General features: G+C 42.7%; 1 long non-coding RNA gene across 1 annotated transcript in view; it reads right to left on the bottom strand.

The window, feature by feature from the left end:
• LOC134157633 (uncharacterized) overlaps positions 1-20,717 on the bottom strand; it is a 146,769-nt gene that overhangs the window by 81,967 nt on the left and 44,085 nt on the right. The window contains exon 2 of the long non-coding RNA XR_009962396.1: positions 8,471-8,630. This is a non-coding gene — a long non-coding RNA (uncharacterized LOC134157633). The remainder of the gene's footprint in view (positions 1-8,470; positions 8,631-20,717) is intronic.

The following is a 20,717-nucleotide window of genomic DNA, read 5'->3' as shown; positions in this document are numbered from 1 at the left end:
CCAGTTTCCAGGGTCTGCTGCCTGTGAGACAGACAGGCCTAGGGTGTGATGCAGGGATAGGCCTGCGCTCAAAATCAGAACAAAACTGGACTCCAAAATTCTTAAATCTTCTATGTATCAGAATTATCCTTCTCTACCGAAGTTTAGGTGATGAGAATAAAACAGTGGATTAACAGAATCACAGAACCCACTAGGTTGGAAAACACTTTTAAGATTATCAATCCAAGTCCACCACTAAACCATGTTACTAAGAACTTCATCTACATGGCTTTTGACCCATGATCTATGGGATGGTGGTAGATGAGATCTTGGATGTTAAACTGACTGGAATCAAAGGAAATAACAAATGTACATTCTCTGTGAGAGGTGAAAGACAGGCTAAGACAAACAGACATGTGTCACAAGAAAGCAAAATGGATGTTCAAAATTCATCCTGGCAAAACACAATTAGGAGAATGTTTTAGAAGCTAGCATAATCATTTCATTTGTATCACACTTAATACAGCCCAGAGAAATGCATGCTGGCACTCCTGTGTAGGTCTCCTTAACTGATAGTGGAACTATAGCAAAACTTTTTCAACTTCCAAGAACTTACATATCTTGCAAAAATAAAAACTTGCATGAAAGAGCCATTTCTACCATTCCAGCTAGTATTATGTTCCTTTAATTATCCTGCATAATTAATGGGAGTACTCAGTGTGAAAATGTTATGTGATAAAACTAAAAAGAGCACCACAGTCTGTCTCCTAATGAGCAAAATGACATTGTAAGAGATTATGCAACACTAAGTAAAGAAATCTTTATGATTACTCTAACATAAAGAGAAGTTTGAACATTCTGAGATGAGGACAATCTTCTTTAAAAATAAATAAGTTCTTTAATGAGGTGTAGGTAAGAAAAGGTAATACACACCTGAAGGTATAACTGAGGTAGTAGATGAATTTGCTGGACACACAATCAGTACTGAAAAATTGTAAGGACCTGGGGAATGATGAAAATGGAAGAACAGCAAACATGGCACCAGTACTTTAAAGGAAAAATAACCCTGAAAATTATCATCTAGTAAACTACACAGTGCTGCTCGTATCCAAAGGAAAATACTTTAAAATATTAAGGGAAGGATTAACTCACTAAACAAGTAGCAGTTAGTGAAGATATGCATAGTAAACAGTCTGTACATAAATTCTTGTCAGCTTTAGAAAAAAAGCTGGCAATACTCTCAGGACAGTTAACTTTAGTGATTCAGGAGCTGTCTGCAGAGAAGCAAAGGAAGTTTGTGAAAGCCTGGTACTCTAAGTATTACATATAATTGTAAGTATTGCCAGCTCCTTGTACTTGAAAATCATGAACCAAGTGCACACAAAAATCACAACGCTGACTGGAAAAAATGTAATTGGTATATAATGCCAGATACCATTTTGTATATATATCTACATACATATATATAAAATAAAAACAAAAGAAATTTCATTTGACTTCTAACTTTAATGTTCTCCAGACATCTATAGCTACATTATGAATTGTGCCCCTTCCACTGTGAGAGTCAGAAATCCATTTCTTGCAGTGAAATGTGAGCATCTCTCTGCATCACAGGGAGCCTGTGGTGCAGTGCTTTTGGAAGCAGATCAAATGCCACAAGACCTGGAAATGGCCCTGTAACTCCTGTCAAGGCTGACAGAGCTTTACAAACACAAAATATACAAACAAATAACAAACTTGTCAAAGACTTGGGTTTTTTTCCCTGCCTTCTGCTGTGTGACATTTTGGTGGAACCTACCCATACAAAGCATGTTTGAGCATTCTGGGTTCAAAGTCTTGTGTTTTGGTTCTTGTGCTGGTTGAAGAGAAGCTCAACATGAGCCAGCTTCTGTGTGCACTCGCAGCCCAGAAAGCCAGCTGCATCCTGGGCTGCATCAAAAGAAGTGTGACTAGCAGATTGAGGGAGGTGATCCTGCCCCTCTGCTCTTGTGAGACCCCACCTGCAGTCCTGTGCTCAGCCTGGGGACCCTCAACATAAGAAGAATGTGGACCTGCTCGAGCGAGTCCATAGGAGGGCCATGAACAGGATCAGAGGGCTGGAGCACCTCTTCTCTGAAGGTAGACTGTGAGAGTTGGGCTTTTTCAGCCTGGAGAAGAGAAAGCTTCAAGAAGACCTCACAGCAGCCTTCCAATACCTAAAGGGAGCCTATAGGAAAGCTAGAGAAGGATTTCTTACAAAGGCCTATAGAGACAAGAAAAGGGGGAATGGCTTTAAACTAGAAGAGGGTAGATTTAGATTAGATACTGTGAAGTTCTTTACTGTGAGTGTGGTGAGACACTGGCACAGGTTGCCCAGAGAAGCTGCGGATGCTCCATCCCTGGCAGTGTTCAAGGCCAGGCTGGACAGGGCTTTGAGCAACCCAGTCTAGTGGAAGGTGTCCCTGCCTGTGGCAGGGGGGGAGTGGAACTAGATTAACTTTAAGGTCCCTTCCAACCCAAACCATTTTATGATTCTATGATGACTTTCAGCCTGAGACCAATTTCAAACACACCCTGTTGAATGCTTCTGAAAGGAAGACAGAAAAACCTATGCAGAAAACTCAAAAGGTGTAAGACTGCACAGTGTGAAATTTCACACAAAGTAAAATTCTGTGTACAGAAGAAGAAAGCATTTTTCTTCATGTCAGCTTCCACGAGCCTGCAGTTTTAGCTACAGACCTGCATTTGGCATCTCCTTAATACTCCAGCAATGGTTAGTTATAGCGCCTAGCTAATAAGGCAGCTTCCACATACACACTTTTCAGACTCATTCATGAAAGTCAAATCATCATTAACAGGCAAATCAATCCAAAGCCCCTTATTATCATGCTCCTTTCACTAACATCAAGACGAGTAGTTTATAACTTATGTTTTTAAAATCTCCAGTTTATTTTGAAGGAAGCTGCTTTTAATGTAACTGGGAAAAGTGAGCTTATGGACCTAATGCACTATACCGGCAGCTATACTTCTACTGATTGTTTTTTGTTCTGACTGTTTGCTAATTGAAAAAGACTGAAAATCACTTCTCTAGATATGCTTCAGATCTCAAAGCATGACATAAAATCCAGGAATCCAAATTTCTCCCAAGCAACGTCTAGCTAACAGTTAGCTGTCTAACCCATCAGGAAAGTGTATATATCTTGCCCCCCTGTTAAAACTGAGTAGAAATAGGATAGTAGCTTGCTAACGCTATCAGCTGAGACAACCTTTTATCTCAAGCAGACACGGTCCATACTCGGAAGTCCAGACAGACTCTGCACAGAACCATTCTCCTTAAATGTCATGGATTGCCTGTTTCAAACTGAAAAGTCCTAGAGAAAAAAACAGCAGTAAAAGAACTGAGCCAAGGCTGCAAAGCTGGGTGCCCAAAAGTGAGTGTTGTAAAAAAGGAAGACTGGGCAGAACTCTGCAGGCAATGTGCCAGAGGTAACAGGAGAGAAATTGAATGAACTTGTCATACTCTTTGCTCTCTAACATTGTTGAGTCTATTAGTAACACAAGGTAAGGTTACCACAGGAGGTTCACACCACCATGAACAGAAACCCCACCCTTTGCGTTGGTCTCCTCTAACACCCACCTTTGTCCGGCAATCCATTTACACCATGCAAGTGTAATACGCTAATAGGTGAAATTTGCTAATAAACCAGGGTGTGAGCACGTTATACCTACTTAGTATTCAGTTTGCTTTTATATAAATGATTTGGTAGAGAATCAGGCCCTCCTCTCTCTCTCTAGCTGACTCTCATCTGATTCTAATTCAATTTCTCTGCCTATTGTTTATTTCACCGCTCCCCTGTGAAGTGTCAAATGCTGATGTTCCGTCAGCCTAGAACTGTCGTTTATATTTGTCATTCAGTCCTTGTTAAAAAATAAAACAGGACTGCGCCTGCCTTGGAGCGCTCTGCCTGGGAATTCCCTGTGGTAAAATTAGTCCATTTAGATGGAAAGTTTTGTGTCACTCCCCTGTCTAAATTGGCAGATCTGGCTCTTTTGCAAAAACCAATAAACTGTGAACCTTGATGCATCTGTCAATCAAACTCATCTTTCGTGAGCAAAGCCAGATGACAACAAAAGCTGGGCAGGCTCCTCCGATTGGTTCTTCTCATTTAGGCATATCAGGAGGCACCTGTCACTCCTCTGGCTCAGCATCGTGCTCAGAGGGACTCCACGGAGAGAAGAAGCCTTACTGGGGGCTGGGTTGGGGCTGGGATGGGAAAGGAGGAAGGGGGAGGTTACCCTCCTCACTTCCAACGCAACCTGCAGCTCGGTTCTTTGCTCACAGCTCTGGTGAGAGGCAAGGAACTGGCATCACCTTTTGTTGTGGACATGTTTGGGTTTTTTTTTTTCACATCTTAAGTAAAGGCTTTGATTTCTTAAACTATGCAGATTTTCTGGTCGTTAAAAGGATGTTGCTGGAGAGGTAAATGTGACATGCTACATCCCTGGGGCTCTGGGGACTGAGCCACAGTGGCACAGAGGAGAGAGTGGACATATTCCAAACCCCTTTCTAAAGCTGCTGGGTGCACCCTGCCTATCTAGTTACCCACTGAGGAGAAGCAGAGAGGGTATTTCTACCTCTCTGCTAGGCAAGGAGGGGATCACAAACTGATTGAACAAGGCCTTGCATGTCAAGGGAAGCATTTTTTATAAAGGCATAAAAAAGGAAGAAAAATGGCAGCAAAGAGCAACAGCTCACACCATGGTGCTTGAGAGGAGCTGGGGCTCTTAGGAGTTGATGATACCTGTGGCAATGATCCCCAGAGAGATCAGATTTCAGGAGAAGTCTTCATCTCAACTTGTCCAGTTTTCTCTGGAAAATTCTGGACTCCGCTGTCTACACCAAAGAAGGGTGCCAGATTTTTATTAATTGTCTCTTTTGCATTCAGAAAGAGAATTTAACCTATTTTCTCAAAGTGTAATCATTTGCATATTTGCATTAGGTTGCCACTGAACCATTCATGAAATTTGTCCTTCCATGGAACTACTGCTTGTTGATGGATTTCTGTTGCCTCTTAAGCACCCCATCACAAACCTCACCTCAGGCTCCTGTATCTTCTCTTTCCACTTTGCTTTGCTCAGAACAGTTCTGCCATCACATCACACTGTTTGCAAGTACCAATGTAACCGTCTTGGCAGTGCAGTTGCCAGCCAGTTGTCTCAAAACCAGAATATGGTACGTAACATTCTCACAGTTGCCTCACAAGTTCTCACCAAAGTTTTGTGCTTTTACTCCAGTATCAGGATACATGATGTAAGATTAAAATCTCAGCCTTCCTTAAACAGTTGTGAGTTCATTTGGTTCGTTCTACCATCCCGTTTCAGTTACAGGCTCAAAAAAGACAAGACAAAGACCTTAAAAAAAAAGAGTGAAAAAAGCTCCTTATGTCATTTAAGCACAAATCGTTGTTCTTGCAGGTGGAGGAAAGCAATTCTTGCTTACTAAGTGCTTGAGATTTGCCAAACTGAGCATGCAAAGTACTGATTTTCATGTGAGAGATGAATTTGGTAAAACACTGACCAGGTGATGCTGGTTTACACTCATATACACGTATAAGTTCAAAATACAATCTGCATATCATTGTTTGGGGTCTTGAAAAGACTGCTGAAAGACAGCTTACAGCAGGCAGCTTCAGGGGTACTGAATGAATACAAAAAATAGCATAGCCACAAGCTACAGTCATGGAAAGAAACATTACCTATGTACTGTGGTTATGAACCATGTTACAACATCACCTAGAGATACTGAGACAATGACTCTTGTGTGTTATATACTGTACAAAGTAAGACATCATTCCTGTCCTGACCAACCTACTTTTCATTAGACAAAGCAGAGAGCACTAGACAATGCGAGTCATTCAATGCTGCTTACCTCATCATTGGCAGAAAGGGAATGACACACAAATCTCACCAGCCATGCCATCACACTGGATCCTCCTTCTTATGCAGGTATGAATACAAGCAAAGGGGAACATGACCAATTAGCCCGATTAGGAGAAGCATGCTGGAAAGCAATCACATTCTGGGAAGAGACAAGAGGTGGCTGCTCAGACCCACCTCACTGACGTGCTTCAAAAAGTTTGCCAGATTCTTCAGAAAGTAAATGAAACAAAAGATAATGAATCTTCAGCACAGGTTTTCTACTTGCTGCATCCTTTTCTGGCAGGGGAATACATACACATAACATACAGAATGTCTAAGCAAAAGAGCTGGAAAACGCTGTCAGAAAATAGAGAAACTCTAGGATGTTACATAATGGAAAGAAAGTGCTAACAGGTAGCTCACAGAAGCACACTGATAACCCAAAGAAGGGCCATAAAGTGATTACTATAGGGAGATACTTGGACAAGATTCCCAAAAGCAGCTATGTGAAATGTAACCCAAATTCAGGGATCTAACCAAACACCACAACTTTTCCAAATGACCAGCACTTCCCCAGTTCATGAACCTCTGTGCTTGTTGCAGAAGCACTCAGGAGTGGAGTGAGATTTCCTTCCGTGATTTATTGCTACCCCAGCACTCTACTTCGAGGATTCACTGCCCATTGACCTTAAGTACCTGGCCAGTATTCTGAACCGCATAATCTTTCGTTATTTGGGTTCACACTTGTCAGAATATTCCAAAGGCTCAGTTTCTACAGTTGTGACCAGCTCCTCAAATGGCTCCAAATGTGAACTAAGCATGTCCATATATACAGCTCAGTATTTTGACCAGGAGACTTTGAGAAGTGTTTGGGACTCTCAGCTCTCCATTACACATTGAGCTTTTCTGAAAATGTTTGTAACAACAACTGCTTCAGATGTGTCTAATCACACCTCAGCTTTAATTAATGAATTTGTTTTACCTTACATTTCCTTTGGAAGTCCATGAGGAAAAAATCTTCCCCTGCTCTTCTACCAGCTAGGATACATACTGGCCATCCAACTTTTTTTTTAAGTTTTACTATAAAGCAGCAGGAACTTAAATTATACCCTGTGCTCCAACTATTCCACTGTGCTCCCCCTTCTGTCTGTACCAGGTGATCACTCTCACTAGATGAAGGTTATTATTGTCTGTAGCAGGAATTCTCTTACTGCTTTGTGTTTGCACAGCAGGTGATGTAGTGGGCTCCTGGCACACACCAGAGGTCTCAAAGAGCTACCACAAAGTAAACTGTAAACAGCAAAACATATTTTTTTTGTGAAGGCCACAAAGTACCACTCCTGGGAAACATCCTGGTGATGTCAAACATTTCTTCTCCTTGGAGACAGCTTCTCTGACTTCCCGGAAAATCCCACTCTGAGTGAAGGGGCCACATGAGACGTTCCCGCCAAAAGCAGGGGAGAGACAATGGAAACAAAACTAAAGGGAACTCAGAACAGACTTTGATTCTGGAAACTTTGCACACCTTTACTGATATCTCCAATACTGTCTTGTGTGCCTTCACAAACCAAGAATGAGCACAAACATCAGCTGCACCCCTAGAAGAGAGAGAGACAGCAGAACATTTGAGACCCATGGTGAAGGATGTGGCGGGGGAAGGCAGATGCTTATGTGGGTATATCACAGGGCTGGCCTTCATCATTTTTGTGTTCCATTCAAAGCTGACTAGGAGGAAAGGAGACAAGGCTTTTTGGAGTCCTTCCTTCTGAGTGAGTCATACATCAGTGAAGGTGCTAGGTTTGTGTCATCTCTGAACTACAAGGGCTGTAACACAGGAAAAGCAAAATTGTTGATATATCTCTTCCCTTGCGCAGCCACTCAGAATACAGAGAAGTCAAGAATGGACTATTTGATTCCATATGCACAGAACTCCATGTGTGTTTTTTAAGCAACATGTATCTAGCTCAGTTAATCCTACAATATTGGTATGACAGGTTACTTGTGCCCTGCTAAAGACAAGAGATGTACAAATATCAGTGAGAATATGTCAGTTCTGCTTATGACTGATTATCCACTTGGCTGGGAGGTTAGTCCCCTGAATTTCCTTCTACATAGCCAGACTTGGTTAAAGACTAGTGCCACCTGTAGCAACATATTGAGGACTCCTGCTTCTCTCCCAAGATCAGACACTGGTGGTGTCTCTTAGAACGCCTCCATTGGGATCTTTAGGAGCAACAGACTTCCCACAGCTTCAACAGGAATCAGAAGCACACAGAAGGCATGCAGGGATCTCTATCTTCAAACAACCACAATAGTTCTTTAAAGTCTCACACGACTACAGAAAGCTCTTGTTTCTGATCAGACCATCTACAACTTTCGGTAAACTTCCAATTCAGATTAATCACTACATAATGAGGCAAAGCATTATCATCACTATTAGAACCCTAAGTATACAAGGATTTTTATCAAGTTCTTTTGGGCTCCAGGCAGAATTCTTAATAGTACCATTCACTCGAAGATCCTTCCAAATTCAAATCCCTTTCATGTCTTCTGGACTTCTCTGTTCTGTTTTACAATTATGTCATTTTCTTACCTTTATCTGTCCTCCATGTGGTCTGTTGCTGAGCTGCTAAATGCATTCTTTGACCTCTACATCCCCTGGTGTCAGGAAGACTCTTAATTGGAATTCATCAAAATGGCTCTTGAACACTCCCCAGAAGGCAAGCCAGAGGCTTCCTTTGCAGAACCAGACCCTGCAGGTCACAAGAACACAAGAAAAAGATGACATTTGATTACATTACAAAGCAGCAAATTCAAAGGTTATTAAAATTCTTCCCCAACATTTTGTATTTTGACCAACTGAATTTGTAACCACAGGGAGTTAGGAAGATTCCAGAGAAGACTAAAAAGTTTTATATGTATTAAAAAATTATCCAGAGTTATGATCATTCAACAAGCATTCTGGAAAGATATGAACATTAATGGGATTAAGCCAACCTGCAGATTACTTGAGCTCCTAACAAGCTGCAGGTGCTTCCTGTGCTTACCCACTGCACAGTTCTGCCTCCCTCTTAAGAATATGTTGAGTCTACTGCTCAAGATGGTATACCAGACAAAATATGAGCTGTGCCCAGTCTCACAAGTCCTATATTCCTAAATCCACAGATTTAGCATTCAAAGTGCGGAAACTCAGTCTGCAACTCTGGCCTACATTTCTAATCACAGCCACTGCTGCAGGAGTTGCATATTGAATAATGTTTAAGTCATCTGTCTTGCCACATTAGTTACCTATTATACCCTGGTTAGTTCTGAATGTAACCGGCTTGGAGTTTATTTTGGTCCATTTTGTCTCCACTATTTCATGCAGACTTCACTTTTCATTGCCTTTTCAACTACAGGAGTTTTTCATCTCCATTTCACAATGCAGGAAGATTTGTATTGTTTCAGGGTTTACTCTCTCTTCCCTTTTTAAGGATTTTTTTAATAAAAATGCTTGTGTTTCTGTCCCAAAGGTTCATTGACACAAGTGAAAATATGCCCATTTACTCCATTATTGTGTCCTATGTCATGTTCACCTGACTGGCTCGGGTCAATTTGATCATAACCATTTTTCTCAGAAGTTTGATTTGCCTTCTGTATCCACTACTGTCAAGCAGAAGTCTGAAGTCAAAAGTTACACTTATGTAAACAGTGCGTAAGTGAAATTGGAATTAGGCATTGACTTTTAAGACAGCAGTTTTCAAGTTCATTGCCACAGCTACCCTGAAGGAGACTCCTAGTGCACTGTGATCATCTTGTCTGCCCTCTGACACAGGCTACCCATAGGCTGCTTTGAATTACTGCTACAGGTCCAATAGCTGGGATTGAGCTGGGGGAACCTGTTACTGAGGAACATTTGCTACCAAGTACTAGTAAATACAGTGAACCCAGCTAAAATACTTTGGCAGGTGACTACTTGCACTGTTGGAAATATGTGCATTATTTCTGGTTGCATTTACCTACTGTCAACTTACAGCTGCTGAAACCTATCATATCTTCGTATATCGTGTTGCAGAACTTTTGCTACCAAACTGTATGTTCTTACTTTTGATTCATATTTATAAATTATAATACTACTGATCTTATTTTTAATGAGGAAAAAAACCCTTCATAACATATATTTAGGCTTCATGTCTGTGTGGAGGCCCTCTTTTTATAAAAAGACACTTAACTCTTATGTAAGCACCTTCTCATTAGCAATCAACAATGTTTCTGTTCTGTGGGATCATAACCAGCATCCAAAGATGCGCCCAGCTCAGGCTGGTCCTTTCCAAGCACCACACACTTCTTTCAAGTTTTCTGATTAAGCTCTGTTTGCATGACTTACATGCAACAAAATCACTGCTCAGTTATTATTGCCACCATTGGCAATTTGTGTATGTCAGTTCCTATACACATTTTGTTGTTTAAGCTACAACTTAAAAAAAACTTTTGTTGTCTTAAACTACAGCAAAGAGCAGGTCCTCTCACTCAAATAACTTACATTTTAGGATCCCACATAAAAAAACTGCAACACTCATGTTTCCTTCTTAAACACCCTACTTCAAGTCACAACTGTTATTTATATCTGCTCATCTCCGGTGGGAATATTTCTAGGTTTGAACCCCTGCAGTACAGATTTATTGAGCTGAGTAACTACAATGGAAAACTGTTACAAAAGCCTTGAAAAGAAGCTGCTTCCACCATTTCCTTGGAGTGATCATATGAAAAGAAGGAAAATAAAAGTGTATGAAAATTAATTTTCCCTCTATCCAGTATGGCTTTACTTGGTTGTCACTTCCTGTACACTCACTCTTAGTGCAATAACTTCAACTGGCTTTCTAGTTGGCAGTAAACCAGTAAACTTAGTGGCCCTAAAAAATAGTCTCTCACAAATCCTCTGCAGTTTGATTGTGCCAGTTCCCTATTTCCTACATCTCCTCACCCTACCTGCTCCATTTTAGCACTCCAGAAGATCTGATGCTCAGATGTTCTCAGGTAGGATTCAGGCTAGAAGTTTCACCGAACCCAGGGTAAAACCAAGAAAGACAACCCTAAAGAAGCAGTCAGTCTCCCCTGTGCTCAGTTGCACAATTTTTTACCTGGTGAGAATTATATTTACATTTGCATTGTATCTGACTGAACAAACTAAGAGAGAAACCATCTACCACCACATTACTTGTGTTTCACCACCTCTAGCGTGGGTTTTGCTACTAAAATTCAGTTCTGCCTCCAGACTGTTTACGATATGGACACTCATTTTGTCAACTGGATTGATAACACCTTCGGTCCTAAGACAAAGATGATGACTGAATGCTGGAAAACTGAGCCATAGGGCTCCGAGAAACAAAGGCAGCTCCTGCTAGCCTGCAGCTAAAGGCTCAGGATGGTAATTTCAGGAGTGCCAAGCCCTGACTTAATGTTGTTCCCAGTGAGATAACGTTGTGAGACAGGTTAGTTTAACCCTACTGATGATGTGTTGTTGCAATAGTAATCCTGCTCAGTACGAGAGGAACCGCAGGTTCAGGCCCCTGGTGCATGCATTTGGCTGAGGAGCCACTGGCATGAGGTTACCATCTGCGGGCTTATGACTGAACGCCTCTAAGAACCCGCCTAGACACTTGTGCTATTGTGTCATCGGTCGCTTGTGATTGACCTAGGAGTTGACAGTCTTGTTCAGAATGCACGGGTAAAGGTCTTCCTGAATCTTCGTTAGTGATGACAGGCCTTCCTCATAGGAGAAGGAAAACTCCTATCTTCAAACCTGGGCTGCTGGAGCTCGCCTAGCCTTGTACGGTCTTCCATCAAAGAGGAGAACACTCTTACAAAACCTACGACCTGTGGACTTTGCTGTCACCATCCTAGCTAACTAGGCCATGGCAGTTAAACCTCAGGTGTAAAGGGAGGGGCCAGTTCTGCGCAAGCTGCTCCTCACCTAACAAATCCACTGCGCAGGCTGGAAGGGCTCACTCTCACTTGTCTGTATGGACGGGCGAGGGTGGAAACTGCAGGGGACAAGGTGCATGGGAAGCTGCAGATCCAACGCTGCATGTGGGGGGACCAGCGCATGGGTAGCTCGAGTTAGCTCAGGAGTTGACAGTCATGGTTGGACACTTCCTGATTGCCTAAGCAGCCTTTTTTTCCAACCAGATTCGGATATCCCACATGCCCTTGGTCATCGTGCTTGTAGTGAGCGTGGTTAAAGCCCTTCCCAAATCTTCGCTCGCGAAGCCAAGCCATCATCAAGGAGGAAACCTACTAGCAACTCTTCCACTGATCTCAGCATTGAGTAGTCCAGAATATTGCACTCACAGTGTAGGGAAGGCTGGGAGAGGACACAGGTGAAAAGATACTGATGAAGACTACCCTCTACACATGGATGCCACCAACATTTCACAGACATACCTCCCTCTGATCAAGTCTTTAGTACACTTCTTTAGGTCACTCAAAGTTTCCTGGAAAAGGCATCAATTTAAGAATTTATTTAATCTTTATTCAAACACTTTTGTTTCATTCAAACTGAGTTTCTTTCTGGCTTTGGCTGGTTTTAATGTTATCCATAGTGCAGCAATGATCACCTAGGTTGCACTGACTAGAAACTGAATCCATACACCAGAGTCATGACATTTAAATGACATGCAATTACAATATACTTTTAATTATTTTGGGAAGTCCCTCATTGTCCCTATCTTGGATGATGTGAAATGTTGTCTTTGATGAGGTGAGATCACCAAAGGAACATATGGGACCAGGGACCTCCTTCTGACCCATACTGAGGGGAACTGGGAACCCAAATCACTGATGTTGTTTTATAAGATGTGATCCCTTCTTGGCTGTCCTTGACTAGTAGACACAATGGCAGATACTAACACATTGTGAGGTGCTGGACACCACTTAATACCTACTGAAACAGTATTTGGGGCACATATCAGCATTTTGAGGGTTAGCCAGATTTGTCCCTCACTTCCCACGCACTTTAGCATGATGGAGAAGGAGATGTGGACATTGCATACGAAGGCTTCTGGCTGAGTGCCAGAGACACCAGATAACTACTACCTTTTACTGTTGGCTCTTTTGGGGGGTTTTGGTTGTTTGGTTGGGTTTCTTTTTTTTCCTCTTTTTTTTTTTTCTCCCAAGCCATGGTGCAAACTGTGGAAAAGCAGCATCCTGACTCTCATCATGAGACAAGTGGCACTCCCTTCATCTCCACTTCTCCTCATCCCTCTTGAGCATTAAACATCACACTGAGTTGGACCTGAGGGAGCCAAAGAGGAACAGAATTTTTCCTCTCTCCTTCATTTTATTTTTTTAAGCAATCTCCTCCTCTACCTCCCCTTTCTTCTACTCCTCTTCTTCATCCTCCCACCCACCCCCACCCTGTCCATCTCCCCTCATCCCACTCAGACACCACTCCCCCCCTTTCCCGGTATCCAACACTGTCAACCCAAACACATGATAAATTGCCCTGTCAACAGAATTCATTCAGGGACCAATTAATTCTACAGAAATGAACCAGGAGCCATCAGTTGCTGAAAAACTCCAAGTGCAGGGAGCGAGGAAGCTGGCTTTGTGAGTGAGAGAGTGAGAGAGAGAGAGAGAGAGGCTTGGGAAGTTAGTCTGACAGAAATTGGTCATTTAATGCTTAAGTGCACCGTAGACAGCCCTGTCATAGCAGCCAGCATGGCAAAAACTCCCCCAGTGCTTTATTTATTAATTATGTGGAGCAGCACGGGGGTCACTTCACTGTCTCCATACAGACTCATCAACTTAACTTCTTGTCACTGGAAGAGATCCCACAGCATGTGGGATAGAGGGCCAGGCCTTATCCTTGTTCCATCTCCTGCCATCCTGACACTATACAGGCTAGAAGGAAGTTTGCACAAGCACCACTGTGCCCTCAGTGAGAGTCGGAAGTGGCAGGCAGGGACACAACAGCAGTCAGAAGTGGGAGGCAAACCATTATCCTGCTGCCATCCAGCTCTGGAGCAGAGGTGGTGGGAGCCTGGAGATTTCATTTGCAAAGCTTCCTCATTATCCTCCTTCAAATTCTCCTTAGCCATGATGCCTGCAAAAACCTGACAGCAGTTACGCTGCTGATGGTATTATGAGTACTGCCTATCCTGCTGATCAATAGCATCTCATTGCTCCTCACTGTATTCCCTCAGCTGTCCATGCTAGCCATTGCTTCTTGACTCGTATTTGTAAGCTAAGGGCAGGACCATCTTTCTCTAGCATGTGAGTACTGCACCAGGCAATGCCAGATTCTGCCGTGAGGACTGCTCCTAGAATGGTTGTAACAGAAATAATAATTCTATCCTTTTACAGAATAACACTATCCTTTTACAGAATACACTGCAGTTCCATCTTGGAAAACAGCTGTTGCTTTTACCTCTCCTAATTCCACCACAGTCAGCTTTAAAGAGGCAAGGAATCCCTTCCCTGCCTGTCACAGAACACAGAGAGGAGAACAGACCTAGCAGTTCACATAGACCCTTCAGCACATCAGATGGCACATTAGATTAGGTTAATGCCATAAACTATAAAATGTATCCTCCTGATTTGGCGCTACCAGTCAGATTTTTCCAAAGCCTGGAGAACATCTTAGAGGGATACCCTAGACTGCCCCCTTGCACCCATCCCTATCCCAGAGGCAACCTTCCAAGATCATAACTCCACAACTACCTTATAGCAGCATGGGTCAGCTGACAAACTGGAATAACTGCCATTTGCTCTAAAAAAGAAATGTTTTACACAAGCCAGGGGAAGATACCTATTTTGTCCTCAAGACCCAGCAATATCTCCAAACAGCATATCTTGAACAACAAAAGCCAGGAAGCAAACACCTGATCCAGTGAAAATCTCTATTTATGTATTTATCTCTATTTATGGCTCCACTCTTTCAGTGTTTATTCAGTAACTGATAAGTCTTAGTGTGTTACAGAAGATACAGGAACTCAGTTGATGAAAGACTGTTTAAGTCACATGAGATTCTTACTAGCAACCAATGTTTCATGGAGAAATTTAGGTGAAAAATGTCTTCTCTTCCTTAGTTTTACGTGAGAAGAGGAAGAGTATCATCTGACAAGTAATGAACACCAACAAAGGTGGGTTTAGCTGATCTACAGGATGTACAGTCTGCAGTGATCTTTACCACTGATGCTTTGGTAATTGCCTCCAATGTATTAGCATGCATGCAGAAATAGCAACCACTCCCTTCACTTTTTGTCATCATTACAATAGAGTATTAGTCAGAAAAAAAAACCAAACCAAGTCATTTTGTCATGGAAAAAACCTAGATTCAATAACCCCAGAGATCCCAGCTCATTCTGTTCATTTAATTGCTGTGTTTCATCTGAAAAGTGATGGGGATAACAATGAATTTACAAAGTGAAACTTAGGTATACAATTGTCATTTGTTGGCCTTTAAGAACCTTGTATCTGAGATATTCAGAATAGGGATCATATTATAACCTAATTCACTCAAGTTACAGCCAACAATCAGAATGGAACGTTTGATTAATGTATTTTTCACTAGATTGTAACTTCCTTGTAACAGGAACTGTGAATGCCAAAAACCCAAAAGTAATGCTGAGGTCACTCAGATATTGTAGTGACACTATAAATAACCAAAATAACAGATAAATATATATTTTTAAGTGTTCCTACTTGGTGTCAAAAATAACCTACCCCTTCAAAGAGCAGGCACGACAGGAGAAATCAGATATGAAATAGTTTTATAGTGGAGGAACCAATAATAATTAGGTAAAAAATTTACTTTTGTCTTGGGACAGACTTTCTTAGGGAGATGCTAATCTCCTTTATTGTCTAAGATAGACAAGATAGGTAAAACACACTCTGTGGAATGAAAGGATATTTTGGGTTTCCATTTGCCCAGCCCAAGAGACACTCCCATTACAGGAGCACCCTGTATTAGAATCGTAGAATCATAGAACAGTTAGGGTTGGAAAGGACCTCACAATCATCTAGTTCCAACCCCCCTGCCATGGACAGGGACACCTCACACTAAACCATGTCACCCAAGGCTCTATCCAACCTGACCTTGAACACTGCCAGGGACGGAGCATTCACAACTTCCCTGGGCAACCCATTCCAGTGCCTCACCACCCCCACAGGAAAGAATTTCCTTCTTATATCCAATCTAAACTTCCCCTGTTTAAGTTTTAACCCATTACCCCTTGTCCTATCACTACAGTCCCTAATGAAGAGTCCCTCCCCAGCATCTCTATAGCCCCCCTTCAGATACTGGAAGGCTGCTATGAGTTCTCCACGCAGCCTTCTCTTCTCCAGGCTGAACAGCCCCAACTTCCTCAGCCTGTCTTCATACAGGAGGTGCTCCAGTCCCCTGATCATCCTTGTGGCCCTTCTCTGGACTTGTTCCAACAGTTCCATGTCCTTTTTATGTTGAGGACACCAGAACTGCACACAATACCCCAAGTGAGGTCTCACGAGAGCAGAGTAGAGGGGCAGGATCACCTCCTTCGACCTGCTGGTCACACTCCTTTTGATGCAGCCCAGGATACGGTTGGCTTTCTGAGCTGCGAGCACACACTGCTGGCTCATGTTAAGTTTCTCATTGAAAATTCTGGTATTACAAGTTTGTTCAGTGCTTTGCCCTCAAATTGCTCACTCTGTAGGGTGAATACCTCAGTTACCACGTCCTTGTGCTCCACCTCTACCGTAGACATCATGCCTTATAATTGCTTTCTCTCTAAAGCACACATTTTCCTCAAAGCATCTTCTTCTGCCAATATGTGGCAACTTCTCTGCCTAAGCTAGAATGCAACAGGTCATCAGTCCTACTGTGAAAGTGTCAAATGACTTCACTGTCTACTGCGGAGTTATTCCATGATGCAGCTGATGATGATTTATGAGGGAGGGCCTGGGGCATTTCAGTGGGTACAGACCACCACCATCTGCAGTTAGACACAGGCCTTGCAATACAACCGGTACAGACAAGCAGGGCAAAACATCATGTGATTCTAGGAGAGCAATATGGACTATCATAAACACTACTGCTGCTGCTACCTTTTCTTGCAGCCTCACTCTGTAAATCTCTAGGCTGTTAGCCAACTGCAAAGGACAAAAAGTGGGATTTGGTTGACAAACTCTCTAGTGATGGGGGCTGCTGGCTGCAAGTGTTTAACAATTCAGAAGACAGCCTTAAAATCTCAGCAAAAAAAAATTACAAGGATAACTGAGGGTTTCCTTCTCCTTTTTAATCCTTTCACCTTCCCAGCCACATGGCGAATAAAGCACCATTCTAAAAACGAAAGTTACTTTTTAACGTAATAATTTGTCTCCTGGTGCTGGCATTTAAAAGAAAAAAACTAAGAGATTACAAAGGCATCACAATTAATAATGTTGGACTGAGTAATCCTAGCCTTGGATATGCAGAGGGCTTAATACGCAGAAAGTGGCATGAAGATTGTTAAGCAGTCTCTCCTTGTAAGACAGCTGCATCTACCAATGATACCTAAACAGCTCTTCCAACACAGGGGTTGCTGGACTCATCCCCCAGAAGAGGAAGATACTAGGTAGCTCAAGAACAGCAGAGAGCTCTGACCCTGCCTCACTTAATGCTTCTCAAGCCACTTTTTACTTCTCAGCTGCTGTGTGCCCCTGCTCTTAGTGTGGGGAGCAGTGCTGGGGCCCCATCACCTCAACCAAAAGAGCACTCAGCACAGTGCCCTCATAGTTCTGAAAGTCTCAAATTGTGGAATCTATTTGATTCTTTTAGGCTGAACCAAATCTTCTTACCACTGATAACAGCTGGAATCACTCCATACCATCCAGGTGGGTTTGCCATAAGTTATTCCTAAGTACACCTACTTTCACATATCCAGAATACTGGGGAAGGCAGTAGCAATGCATCAGTGCAGGACTGCAAGGAAGGGCCCTATTAGACGCAAAGTACCTACTGAAGCCTGTAAGGTCTGAAGGCCCACATGTTCAAGGCCTGTATATAAGAGGCTGGTGTAACAAGAAGAGAGAACTGCAACAAAGGTGGCAGGAGCTGCTGTCTTTGTGTGAGCAGGGGAACCTTGGTTTGGCCCTGGAGCTTACAACAAGTGCTTGTTTTCCACCAGGTAGAGCCAAGCTGCCTTCACTTTCTGCATGATGAGAGTTTTCAAAGAGCATCTGAATAATTCAGGGAGGTTTTGATCTGAGTGCAGACAGACACAGGCATAAACTGTTTCCAGAGCCAGCTGGGAAGCAGTATTCCTGGCACTTCTCACCTTCTGCCACTTCTCCTTGACATCTGATCCTAGACCAGCAGCTCTCCCCAGTTCTCATTGCACTGGCAGCTCAGTGACGTGTTTGGTGTCAGTGGAGACCCCACTGCTCTCTGTGTCTGATGCGCATTTACCACTTGAGAAACATACTGGGGCATGAGAGCACAAGCTGCTCCACAGGTCTCTGTTCAAGGATGGATGAAATTGCTCTTTGAAGAAAAAGGGCCAGTATGTCCACATTGCTGCTTGGCAGAAAAAGCCTCTGATCCAGAGGTAAAGGTCCTGCAAGGGATACTCAAGGTCTATTTTTGGGTTGGGAGAGAGTCAAAGTTGAGGTAGGTGTTTTGTATGCAGCCATGAGAGAAGATGACAAGAGCTTTTACTAAGCCTCTGTGGTCTCCTTGTTGTTCCCTTCCTTTTCATACAATTCTGTATCTTGAGTCAGACTATATTCAGCCTGTCAGGGTTCACCCTGACTCAAACAAGATGATCTGTGACTTACATCAGCCCAACCAGGAAAGAATCTGATTCTTTAAAGCTACAAGGTATATGCCTTTCACAGAGCATTTACAGTTTCTGGTGTAACGGTGACTTGATGCTACACTGATGACTTTATTTTGTTCAAGTACATGAAGAATATATGTTGAAAAATAATTTTTTCATGTTGACTTTAACAGACCAATGCTGGATTTACACCATCATGAGGAGAGTGAGAATTATATTAGTGTGAGCAGCTGCGCTCAGTGAGACAGGATCACTTTCTTCTTTAAAGTATGCTTTTCTCTCTCTGACTAAACTATAAATTACCATAGGAGCCATGAAAGCTTTTCTGATGTTGCTGTATCTCCCTGTATTGATTTGTATGCCTGGACCTTCACTGTGCTAAGAAGTCAGTCTGCAGTTCTACCTTCTACTGGACGGTGTGCATGTTCTGACCCCAATGGACAGGGATGAACAGTATAAAAGCAGAAGTTAATATAACCTGAGGGTCCCTATGCAGGTCTTGTGTCATGTAAGAGCATGCCTCTGAAACACAAACAAGACACAATACAGTTCTTCTCTCTCAGAGTAACTGCCTTTCTAGCAGCTTTCTCAGGACACGTTTGAATGGATCCCACCACCACACTCTCAGCCTTGCTCAGGCATTACTTACTTTGGCCTCAAACTAACACAGGACTCCCCAGGAACACAGAACCATGCCCATTTTACAGCTGGGCAGCTGAGGCAGGAATTAATTACTGTGTGTGTGGTCACACTGCAGCCTGTAGCTCAGCAGAGAATCGAAGTAATGTCATTTAGATGCCACTTAATGTCACTTAGTATTTGGTCTGCTAGACTGTTCTTCCCACAGCTGATCACCCTTTTGTATGTAAATCAGCCGCTGGAGCTGGAGGATAGGCACTGTGAACTTAGATATGGAGAGAAGGAAAGAAACTGCTGGAAAAAAACGTAGCTGGCAGGTTTTGCAAAGGGAAGGAATATGCAGTGATTAGCAGCTGAATGAACAGAGGTATGGAAACTTCCCCTTGTAATGCTGATGGCTCTGCTCCCTAGGTATTTCTGTCACCTTTCAGCCAAGCAGTGACATATGTCTGTGAATACAGAAATGGGTTCTTTGTCCCAAGATGAGAGAAATGTCCTTCAAGACCAGGAGTATATTTTTGTTGTGTATTGTGCATTGCTTGTGCAGTGGGGCTCTAGTCCTTGATTTTTTAGGAATACCAGAAGTGATAACTTTGACTGGAGAAAGACAGGTTGGGTACATCCAGACCTGCAATTCCCAAGCCTCTTTTCTGCTCCTCAGTTTAATGATCATGAAATCACAGAATCATAGAATAGTTAGGTTTGGAAAGGACCTTAAGATCACCTAGTTTCAACCACGCTGCCATGGGCAGGGACACCTCACACTAAACCATGTCACCCAAGGCTCTGTCCAACCTGACCTTGAATACTGCCAGGGATGGAGCATTCACAACCTCCCTGGGCAACCCATTCCAGTGCCTCACCACCCTAACAGGAAAGAATTTCCTTCTTATATCCAATCTAAACTTCCCCTGTTTAAGTTTTAACCTGTTACCCCTTGTCCTGTCACTACATTCCCTAATGAAGAGACCATCCCCAGCATCCTTGTAGGCCCCCTTCAGATACTGGAAGGCTGCTATGAGGTCTTCATGCAGCCTTCTCTTCTCCAGGCTGAGAAGAGCATGGAATGATGAGTGTCATAACACAAGGACAAGAATAAGACCCTGTGTCCTGAGAAAAGTTTAGGAGTAGGAGTTAAGGAATGGAGTTAAAGAAGATAAACAGTCCTGAAGCGCAAAGATGCTGGCAAGCAATATTACCTGAATATGTTGTCCCAGTCAAGCCCGTAAGTCTATTCAAAGGAGTATCATTACATAACACAGTATTTGCAAACTCAGGCCATGAACAAACAGCAAGGACATGTAGCAGCCTATGAAGAAAAGCAGTGGGTGCTAAAATGCTTAGCTGTTTTTCTTTGAGAAATCAAGTGTGCTTCAAAGATAACAGGCCATGAAGATCAAGCTGCTGCTGCACCAAAGGAGAAAA

This window comes from Pezoporus occidentalis, unplaced genomic scaffold (genome assembly GCF_034315485.1).
Source record: "Pezoporus occidentalis ecotype Australia unplaced genomic scaffold, CSIRO_AGI_Poc_V1 ctg98, whole genome shotgun sequence".
NCBI classification, from domain to species: Eukaryota; Metazoa; Chordata; class Aves; order Psittaciformes; family Psittacidae; genus Pezoporus; species Pezoporus occidentalis.
The sequence above is the reverse complement of the archived record's forward strand: the minus strand, read 5'-3'. Positions and strand labels throughout refer to the sequence as shown.